General features: G+C 40.3%; 1 pseudogene; it reads left to right on the forward strand.

The window, feature by feature from the left end:
• The first annotated feature begins 725 nt into the window (after positions 1-725).
• Positions 726-2,532, forward strand: LOC134494624 (ATP synthase subunit gamma, mitochondrial-like; annotated as a pseudogene).
• The last annotated feature ends 9,444 nt before the right edge of the window (positions 2,533-11,976 follow it).

Consider the following 11,976-nt stretch of genomic DNA (forward strand, 5'->3'; position numbering starts at 1 on the left):
TCTTTAGCAGTGAAATTCAAATGGCAAGTGTGACAAGCTAAGAAAAATGAATGCAGTTAACTTCAGCCATCCCAGCTCATCTGAAAGCTTATGTCAGTTTCTAAATAAGCTTTTCATTTTTTATTCAGTCTGCTGATCTTTGTTGATTTACAGCATGAATAAGCATGGAACATTGCACCTTGTACAGTATATTTTCAACCCACCTCTACACACACACACACACACACACACAAAATAATAAAACATTTAGAATAGATAACATCAAGCTTGCTAGTGGCTGTGACTTATTATAGCAATGAAGTGCCATGTTAAACAACTCATCGGCATGGTGGCAGAAGGCTCGGCATACGCACTCTAAATAATTTGGTTCCATCTAAGCAAGGAGGCTTCCAAAATATATTCAACCTTGATAATAAACCATAATTGGATGCAATTTGCTCTAACCAACCACTTCACCCAGGTGGGAACATTTTTTGTTCGAATTTTACCAATGAACAGAGCAAAGGAGAATGTGTGTCTTCTTCACATGTATATTCACATCCAATTTTCCAAGTGATGTGGGGGAGTTAAAAGCAAACTCCAATTTCCTTTAGAAGAGGAGAAGAATGGAGATGAAGAGTTTCTTTGCAAACATCATCCATTCATTTACAAATGTGCAGATGGTGCAAGCACCATAAATCTGCAGCGATGAGGGAGTACAAGGGATGCTGGGAGGAAAAGGAGAAATGAAATGGGACACATTCAACAAAGTGAGAGACCTGAAAGATGGACAAACTTTCTTCAGAGGCAAACATCAAGGTGGTTACTCACTAATGAACCCACAGCAAATGATTATTCTTTTTAATGGGAAGCTGATAATTCAGCAGTTACAACATGTAAGACAAATTAACAATAGAAGAGCCCTGCTAATCTAATGTTCTATTTGGTTTAAGTTCCTGATGGACCACACAGCTCAAGAATGCCTGCAAGCAAATGAACTCTTGCGTCCTCCCATCCTTACCCTTGTTCAGTATTTGCTCTTCAGAATTGAGCCCCATAAATGAAATCCATTTATGCAGTTGAGAGCTTTTATTTTCAGTTACTTTGTTTAATGCTCCTGAATTAATCCTCTGAAATGAACTGCCCCCCCCAAAAATCAGGCTCACATGCAACCAAGAACATATAAATGTAAGAATCCAATCATTTAGAAGACTAGTATCCTGTTCCCTAAAGTAACCCCACAAGAACAAGCAGATTTCTAAATATCAGGTTTGAAAACTGGGGTGGACAGCTTGAAACCCTGTGGCTACATGTTGCTCTTAGCCTAAGTTCAGAACTCCTCTGTGCTGATCCATTCAAATCTGACAGCAACAAGCAGTTCCTTCCTGGCAGCCTGCTATCTGGGGACTGGAAAAGAAGAAGTATCAAAGAGGAAAAGAAAAAATGAGTGGCCTCTCCCACTTGTGCCACTGGCTGCACCTATCCCTTACAACAGGCCCACTCAACCATTGACATGCAGCCCTCAGCAGAGAGGATAGATCCCTTACCATATTTCCCTGAGAGAAGAGTGGTCCTTCTATCTACTGGGACAGATAATATTCTTATTACTGGGGTGACTGTAGTCTGTGCAATGCCATCCATGCCAATGTTGGTAAACAAATCAGGTGTCATGGTTCCTGTTCCAATGTTCCTGAAACATTGTAACAAGTCTCCATGCCATATTGGTCCTGACTCATGTTGCTGAACAGGAGGGGGCTGCTATTAGTTCATACCAGGCAGAGAGATGGATGATGCGAGTGCAAAGGAATTCATGTTTGGGCTATCTTGCCTGGCCAAGGTCATTATCCAGAGATTGCCAGCAACTGTTTTGAACACCTGCAGAGGAATGGAGTTGCACTGACAGTGGGGGGAGGGGTCTGGGATCACTTGTGGTTTAATTGGGAGAAATCCCGTGCTTTTGATATTCTCAGCTTTGCCTGTGCTTAAATTAGATTTCCACAGACCTCTATGTGAGTCTGGTTATTGATTTGAATAGGCAGTCATTACATCAGGTCCCTATCCTCACAGTTTCAGATAAAGAAGTTGTGGTGGTTGGGGAGAATGACTAGCTGAGAGGCATACCTCAAAGGATGTATGGCAAGAACTTCCTCCTGAAATTTAAGATCCATCAATTATTAATCTGGAGATACTGAAAATTTTGTCCTCTACATCCATTTCAGGTCCATCATCTCCTACGGAACTGATGAGAAACCAGTGTATTTTCTTGAGACACTTTTTGTGTCCTAAAAGCATTTGTTGTCAAAGCCTCTTTGACATAGAAGCTGATATCCTGCAAAACCCTTAGGAATTTACATAGATTAATATGATCTTCTACAGATTGCAGAAGTGCCCCACTAGGGAGCAGAGTGTACTAGATAACAGCCATAGATAATGCTGGCAAAAATGTCTCCAGAATGATTGAGTATCTGACCCTGACATTCAGCTGCACTAGCCAAACTGTCATCACCAAGGAACTGATGGAGGTCATCTCCAGTTCTGTAGCTCTGCACTAAAGGCTAATCTGGAAAGTGAGTGTTGTCCAAAGTCAACAGATTAAAAAACGTGCTTGTCCTTTCTCAAGAGACTGAGCATTAGTCTGTCATTCTGTGAAAAATGTCAGGCAGGGAATCCCAATGTCTGAAAATGTATCACCATGAAGTCCAACAGGGACAACCAGACCAACAGTGTGAAGTATTAGTGAAAGCCTCAACTGGGGCAGAAAACCACCGAGTCGCTATCTCTCAGTCCATCCTATCTCACAGGGCTCCTTTTATGAGGATAACATTAGAGGCAGGACTGCTAAGGGTGCTACCTGGAGCTCCACTGGGATATACAGTAAATTTAACAAAAAGGCTCACAACTCAGTTCTTAAATTTAGTATTTAGACTTAGGCCTTAAGTTTTGGTGATTAGAACTCAACTCATAGGATGCTCCCACCAGCAGAAGGGGAATGCTTTACTTGTTGCTATATTTTGCTTCCTGCTTATAGCTCCTTATATGTCCACAAAATATCAGCTCTCAACATGCCTAAAAGGGGAGAATCAGGGGATGTTGACTTCCCCCCTCTTTCTACCACAGGAATTACCTAAAGGGCAAATGTGCCTGCTATCTGGTCAAAGAAAAACTACTCAGAATTTAAGTTGAAGCCCATACATGCCTCTTCTCAGTTCCTTAACCATGCAATACCTGATCCCAAATGTTACATTTAAAATGGCTTCTTTGATAATAATGCCTAGTTATTTCTTTATAAATTCAGAAGAGAAATAATAATTCACTATTTGCTGACTGATTAGATAAGCAGATAACAAAGGTTGTACAAACCTGCTCATTTCCAACCTTTTTTTCCCCAGTAATTTAAGCTATTTTGAAGTTGCTTATATAAGATGTGATAAAGCTCCACAGACTCAAAAATAATATTTTGATAACTTTGATTTTACAGGTGTTTTTTTTAAAATATAACACTATATAAATGATGGCAGCGTGTGACAAAGTACTCTTTCCTATGTGGTTTTTATTTCTCTTGCAAATTTGCAAAGAAATGAAGGTCATGCACTTTTTAAGGTTAAACCAGTTTGGGTGGCAAAATTAAGCAGATGTGTAACTCTCTCCCATGGAAACCAATGGGCCTTGGAAATGATTAACTTTGGTTCACAGTAAAGGGCATAACTAAACCAAAGAGCATATTAAAAGCATACTGATTTTATATCAATTTAACAGACATGATTCTCCTTTCAGTATCTTAGGAACTGTAACTTAATGTGCATGTTGAGAATTCTTTGCTAGACTTCCCTGCCTCCTGACATGCATGAATCTTTTGGACCAGGTTAAAATTTGATCTTGTCTGCAACATGTTTCCAGCAGCAGGTATTAAGATTTTGTTTTTATGGCTGGCAGCAATTTATGGACCTTTCCTCCATGAATTTATCTAATCCCATTTAAAATCATTTTAAGCGAATGCCCATTGGACAGCCATTTTAATCAATTACCCATGAGTGATATGAAAAAAAAATAAAAGCATACCCAAACAATTGAATCCACATTGGGAGAGCCTTGCTGCTCTCCACTTTCCCCCTGATATGACCAGAGAGCTCCACTGCAGCTCATCAGTCCAGAGATGTACATTGATTTAGGGAGCCAACAAATACCTGGGCAGCCTTAGGCTGGTTAGGCTGGACAGCATCTTTGATGAAGCCAATGTTCTACATTGTTGTTTATTCATCTAGTCACCTCCAACTCTTTGTGACTTCATGGACCAGCCCACGCCAGAGCTTCCTGTTGGTTGTCGCCACCCCCAGCTCCCCCAAGGTCAAATCCGTCACTTCTAGAATATCATCCATCCATCTTGTCCTTGTCAGACCCTCTTCCTTTTGCCTTCCACTCTCCCTAGCATCAGCATCTTCTCCAGGGTATCCTGTCTTCTCATTATGTGGCCAAAGTACTTCAGTTTTACCTTTAATATCATTCCCTCAAGTGAGCAATCTGGCTTTATTTCCTGGAGGATGGACTGGTTTGATCTTCTTGCAGTCCAAGGCACTCTCAGAATTTTCCTCCAACACCACAGTTCAAAAGCATCTATCTTCCCTTGCTCAGCCTTCCTTATGGTCTCTCGCAGCCATATGTTACTACGGGGAATACCATGGCTTTAACTATGTGGACCTTTGTTGTCAGTGTGATGTCTCTGCTCTTAACTATTTCATCGAGATTTGTCATTGCTCTCCTCCCAAGAATTAAACGCCTTCTGATTTTCTGGCTGCAGTCAGCGTCTGCAGTAATCTTTGTGCCTAGAAATACAAAGTCTGTCACTGCCTCTATGTTTTCTCCCTCTGTTTGCCAGTTATCAATCAAGCTGGTTGCCATAATCTTGGTTTTTTTGAGGTTTAGCTGCAAGCCAGCTTTTGCACTTTCTTCTTTAACCTTCATCATAAGGCTCCTCAGTTCCTCTTCGCTTTCAGCCATCAAAGTGGTATCGTCTGCATATCTGAGATTGTTAATGTTTCTTCCAGCGATTTTAACTCCAGCCTTGGATTCCTCAAGCCCAGCATGTCGCATGATGTGTTCTGCATACAAGTTGAATAGGTAGGGTGAGAGTATACAGCCCTGCCATACTCCTTTCCCAATCTTAAACCAGTCCGTTGTTCCGTGGTGTGTTCTTACTGTCGCTACCTGGTCATTATACAGATTCTTTAGGAGGCAGACAAGATGACTTGGTATCCCCATACCACTAAGAACTTGCCACAATTTGTTATGGTCCACACAGTCAAAGGCTTTAGAGTAGTTAATAAAACAGAAATAGATGTTTTTCTGAAACTCCCTGGCTTTTTCCATTATCCAGCGGATATTGGCAATTTGGTCCCTAGTTCCTCTGCCTTTTCTAAACCAGCTTGTACATCTGGCAATGATCACTCCATGAATTGCTGGAGTCTACCTTGCAGGATCTTGAGCATTACCTTACTGGCATGTGAGATAAGTGCCACTGTTCGATAGTTTCTACATTGCAATGTTCTACATTGCAGATATACAATCTGCATGGTGGAGACTCATATGTGGACTCTTATATCCCCAAAGTTTGTGTTGTTGAATTTTAGCAGCATTGACATATACTGCTGCCACCTCACCTTTCCTCTTCTTCCTTCCTCCTTGTCTGCTTTGTCCTACTGCTATTGCTTCTCTGAACTGTCTCCCATCTCCAAAGTTCCCTGCCAGAGCTTCTGACTTTCCTTCCTCCCAAGGAATAGACTGCCATCTTTACAAACCTTCCTCTTCACTCTCCACATCCTTTTTTTCAAATCTTGTCTCCACTTATAAATAACACTTGGAAGTGGTTCAAGCAGAAGCCTCCCTAATTCACTGAACTATAAGGAAGAGGAGGAAGAGGTATAGCACCATCAGACTTGCAAGATTGTGTTGTTACACGTAGTCCTTGGTTAACGACTGCCCTGTTTAGCAACTGTTCAAAGTTACAGTGGCACTGAAAAAGTAACTTTACAGTTGGTCCTCAAACTCATGACAGTCACAGTGCCCCATGGTCATGTGATTGCCATTTGCAAGCTTCATACCCAGCTTCCAACAAGCAAAGTCAATGGAGAAGCTGGCAGTAAAATTATGGTCACATGATGTCTCACTGAGCGAGCACGGGTGATTCACTTAACGACTGCAAAACTGATGCTGTTAAGTCTGGCACAGCCACATGATGTGTCACTTAGCCCCAAAGTTGCAGGTCCCAATTGTGGTCATTAAAGGATGATTATCTGTATCGCCAATCTCAATAAAAGTAGCTGTTGACATCCTGTGGAGTTGATTTCATGGTCCAGTCTACCTAGTGGAGCTGCCGGTAGTCTGTGGATGCCAGAGGTAGGGGCACAGAAGGATGAGACAGGGGTGCAAAAAGTATGGCCTGGAGGCCATAGGTCGGTCACCAGCATTTCTTTTGCGGTCCTTTCAGTTTGGACACAAAGGAGAAACATTTTCCTCACTTTTGGTGGTGGTTTTAGAGATTGGCCAAAATTAGTTCAGCAGTTCTGAGGTAAAATGAACAGCCATTCCAACGAAATCAGAGAGGAGCTTACCCACTTCTGCTAGAAATTGTGGTAGGATCTGCTGCAACTTTAAACTGCTTCAACTCCAGACTTGAGCAGACTTTAATCCTACTGGCTCTAGTTGGGCTAACTGGATGTCAGCAGCAAAGCTCAGGAATGAAATTATAAGTGGTGAAATGTTACAGAAATGCTACAGAGATTGTATATCCTTGGACCCTGCTTGGAGGGGAGACATCTGAATCCAAGTAGTACCCAAACACTCCAGGGTAACCCAAGGAGAGATTCAGTGAAGGGGAAGGAAAAAGCAAAGAACCACTCTGTATCTACAGGATTTTGTTCCATCACCTATGGAGTTCTTTTAATATTCAGTGCTTATAGAAAATGCCCTTCCTGGAGCATTTTGATTCAAATACTCCAAATCTTTAATGGAATTTCCTATTTCCTCTACAGCTGCCAGGCTGCTGAGTTTTGTAGCCATTCTCCCAGCAGACAGAAAAGAAATAAAAATCTGAATCTACTATAGCTCTCCAGAAGCTGGGCTACAAAAGAAAACCTTAGGAGGTCTCAGTACTTAACCATATGTGAAATCAAATGAACGAGCTACTAGCATTAGCTGTGAACATACAGTGAGAAGGTAAGGATACATTTCAGATCAGTCACCTCCTGGTGTTTCCTTGGCAGCATATGGAAGTGGTTGTCACTGCCTTCTACCAACCAGAAGGAAGTCAACGGTCATGGGATTCTCCAGTCATGGGATTCTCCAGGGGTTCCCACATACAAGTACTAACCAAGGCTGACCCTACTTAGCTCCTGAGATTCGCCAAGGGCAGTTAGGTGTTGCTGCCTGCTGAGGCTATTAGACCAGCTAGGAAATGGAAACACAATATTCAGCAGCTATCTGTTATAATCCATAAAAATAGCCCCACTAATGCCTGCAGGTTTCAAAAGTGGACATAAATGGAGCTATTTACTAGGACTCCATTATACTCTTTCACAGGTAATGTGACTGATTCTTTTTATAAAATTTTCACTCAAGTGAGCAGCCCCTGTATGTTCAAAGGCAACTGGGAAATATTACAAGTCTCGAACTTTGCTCATTGTTATTCTGGAAAAGGCAGATTCTTTTTTGATGCAACTTTTCTTACAACGGTGTACACTGAGGAAGGCAAGTAGTTTCCTCAGCAGAGAACTGTAAGATATACAGAGGTAGCAAGCTAGAGATAATTTGTTCTACAAATTTGTGAGTGGGTCCCCATCCCCATAAGATGCTCCAGATTCAATAATGCATGCTATGAACAGATGGCCAGAATATCAATCACTTGGTCTGTTGTTTCATTAGAATGAACACTGGACTTTGAATGTGTAACACAAGAGGAAAACAAAACCCATATGAGGTATATCAGCGATCCCATACACAAGAAGCTAGGATTGTTTGGACCTGTTTTGCTCACAGCCATATGCTTCTACCAATAGTTCTGTTACAGGAGGATATCAGTCAAAAGGTGACCTCCCCCCTCTCTGATGAGGATTGCTTTTCTGCATCAGGCCAAGGCATATCCAACGCAATAATTTGCCTCCAATAACAGAGTGGAGCTTCTCTAAGTTCACATGCATCATCTGTCATTTGTTCCTAGTGCTTAGCATATGTTCACATGGAGAATTGTTTTATCTAGGGAGGTCCCAGGTTAGAATAGGTAAGTTTCAAGTTCAATTCTCCTTATCTCCAGATAGATCTGGAAAATCTCTTGCTTGAAATGCCAGGATTCACTATCTCTATGAACAATCCTAGCATCAAGGGAACCATAGTTTCCATCCACAGAAGGCAGCTTTCTATCTCTCTGTATCCTGTAAAGCCCTTGACAATGACCAGATCAGGAAGCTTCCTTCTCAAGCTGCCACATCTGTTGAGCAGAACAAGTTCTGATGAATGGTCTCATGAGAAATGTCGCTGTATATCTATAGAATGGGCTTACTTTGGCCACAAGTAAATCCATCATTGGCTGGTTTTAGCTGTTTACATGGTATGTTCCCCTCCATAATCCAGTTTAGACTGCCATGAGAATATAGCCATGTTTCTGTTTTTGTTTTTTTTACTTATTTATGAATTACAAGTACTGCTGGGCTGCTTCAATGAAGCTGATTTAAGTGGCTTACAAAAAAACCCCAAAACATATATAACAAATACAAATATTACAATACAAATTAACCATCATTAAGTTAAGTATAACATTAATCTTAAGAAAGCCACAATAAATAGTGCCATACACATCTTAAGAATATACCTATTGTGTCTTTAACCGCTGAATGCACACTATATCATGCTATATTTTGGTTTTCAATATTTATAGTTTATATCTTGGGGTTTGCAAATCACTCTATAAGCTTTAGAGAAAAAAGCTATACACACTTTTTAAAATAAATAAGTGTGATGTTCTATAATTACAGAGAGTTTCTTCCACAGCTTTCAAAAATACTTAAGTATTTAGAGGGAAAAAACTGTCTAGATGTGCACAGCTTTGCATTTTCTCACCGCAGAGCTTGAATTGGCAACAGTCTGTTCAATGCTTCTGACAACCCAGCCATATCACATCTGTTTCCTTTTCCTAAATTCCCAAATCAGGTGAGGCACAAACACTTGAAGAGACTTTCAGCTCAGGACTTCCGGTGGGGACGTGGCAGACTGAACAGCTGTGCCCACAGGCTCAGTGGGCAGAACTGACAATGCAGCAGTTTTGGGGGGCTCAGGCAGGTTTTCCTGAAGCCCAGGAGTGTTTTTCTGGAAAAAGGAAAACACCTGGAATTACCCCATCTTTCCTCCAGATGGCTGCTTGCAGCCAGAAGATGTCAAAGAGCATTCGCGTTCGAGTGGTAAGAGCAGCTGAGAGGCTGGGATGTCACCATTTCCAAGACTGGCCACCCCAATCACCCAATTTATATTTCTTTTAAGTATGCATACCCTAAGAGAGGCTTTCTATGGCAAGGAGAAGCAGGTTCTCTTGGTGCTTATCATTATTTTGGGGATCAATTTTTTAAAAAAAAAATCTTTTTAAGTTTTGGACTTTGTTTTCCCTCCAAATATTAAGGAGGATTGACAGTAAATAATTATCTCCCTGTTATTATTTTTGTACTGAATTTGAAGATAGTAGCATTTTCCTACATGTTGAACTGGCTGATTTGAACATTCAGCTTTCTGCTTCTACTTTCCCTGGGGAACTGTTTGCATATCTCACTTTCACTTGTGTAAACACATTCCGGAATTCTTTCATATCTTCGACTTTCGCTGGTTAAGCTCCTGCGGGCGCCATAATCTACTGCTTGAGACATGGAGGATTTTAAACAGATTTTCTCTGACTCCCAACAAGATTTTAAACAGATTCTTTCTGACTCCTACCAAGTTTTTATGCAAGATATTCAGGACATTGTGGAAAATATGAGGTCTAAAATGTGTCATCTGGATGGGGATGTCATGGATGAAACAGGATTTTAACAGTGACAGAAATGTCTCTTCTAAGAGTGAGATCGGGACTTCTGTTGAAATGCTGGATGAAGATCGGATAGTCAAAGAAATTAAAGGAAGAGATTGAGTTGCAAGCCATAAGTGAAACTGATTTTCTGATGGAATGCCATGGAAAAGAAGGGGTTATTATGTATGGGAGGTCTCCTGAAGAGAAGTCAGAGTTTTTGAGTGGGGCAGTTGGGCTGTTTGATTTCTGTAAATAAAAAGCTCTGTGCACGTTGTAGGGATATGTAAATGCTCTGGTTTATTTTGAAGTGGGATAAGGGTTGAAGAACATTTACCTGCATTGCTTTTAGGGTTTGGCTGATTTCATTTAACGATTTGGATTAAGATTATTAAGGTACAATTTTATTGTAAAATTATATCTTAATAATCAAATATTGTGATGTTATTGTAAACTGCCCAGAGTCCCCTTTTGGGAAAGATGGGTGGTGATAGAAATTTGAAGAATGAATGAATGAATGAATGAATAAATAAATAAATAAATAAATAATTTTTAAAAAATGTCTGATTTGGGGTTTAATATGACTAAGATTATTAAAACTGTTGCATTGTCAAGTACAATGGCAGACAATTCATATGTTTTTTAGTTTAATCTTTATTATAGTAGACAGGAATGTATAGAATAGTAGTAGGAAGGAAATAAATAAATGTTATCTTTGTGAGCAGGAAGTTGATTAGGAGGTTTATATAATTTTTTTTTTCTTTTAATATAAGGGGAGGGAGCAACTGTATTTAGTGATTTTTATAATGTGCCAATGGAATAATTTATAGAGATAATGTGATTTTGGTTTAATATAGAGTAAGGGATTGATTATGGAAAATTGTTTTATATCCTTGCTGTTAAAACTCAAAAGCCAGCTCTTTCTGTAATTTTGAAAAATTTTCTCTAGTGTTTCTACATTTTTTAAGTTTTTTTTTCTTTGTAGTTTTTTGTTTTTCTGTAGCTTTTATCTTTGCTTGAAACTTAATAAAATTCTTATAAAAAAGAGACTTTCAGCTTAAAACAGGGCCTAACAAAGCAAACTAAATCTCCCCCTTGGATTAATAGTCATAATAACCACAGGGGGAATCTTTCTCTATCACAGTGTTCTCCTGAACAATATTAAGGCTTTTTGATCATTTATAAAAACTTGTCTCTTGCCTTTCAGCCACATGTGACTCAAGGCAGACCCCAGTTTTAAAAGAAACAACATATTCTGAGTAGTGTACAGGAAAGATCACACAGGCTACATAATGTAGTACCCATGTAATGATGAAAACTTACCACAACCTGCATAAGTACCCAGCAGTAAAGGAAAAGAGACCCAATGTTGTGTAGTAGTTAAGGTCTTGAACCGAGACCAGAAAGTAGGGCTGTGCAGCAGGTTTCTTTATGTTTTTATCTTCTGGCTGAACAGTCAAGAAAATTATAGGTGGGCAACCTGACTAAAGGCTGGGTCGGTTGGGTGCCTCGGTGCTACTTGCAGCCCTCACTGACTTTTCTCCATGGGTGCTATTTCAGCAGTAGAGCATAGTCTGTTGTTTTCCATTGTCTTGGTACATCCTTTAAGCTAGTTTTCTTCAGCCTGAGGTCCTGCAGATGCATTGGATTTCAATTCCATAATTCCCCAAGCATCACATCCTAAAGTGTTAGCCCTTTGAGGTAGTCCAGACAGGAAACCAAAACCATGAGTACTAACACTACCTTTATTGTAAGGTTGCAATAACAGAATCTTGCAAGTCTGAAATCATTTCCCCCCTTCCTTGCCTTTACTTTCTGGAGAACTAGGGAGGGTCCCTTCTGAGACACTTTCTCCACCCCCATCCCTGCTATGGGCTGAGATATCTCTTGTCTGACCTTTGCCCCAGCTGCAGCTCTTCCACCTGTCTCTCAAGATTATTCTCACAGCCCATTACATCAAG

This window comes from Candoia aspera, chromosome 3 (assembly GCF_035149785.1).
Source record: "Candoia aspera isolate rCanAsp1 chromosome 3, rCanAsp1.hap2, whole genome shotgun sequence".
NCBI classification, from domain to species: domain Eukaryota; kingdom Metazoa; phylum Chordata; class Lepidosauria; order Squamata; family Boidae; genus Candoia; species Candoia aspera.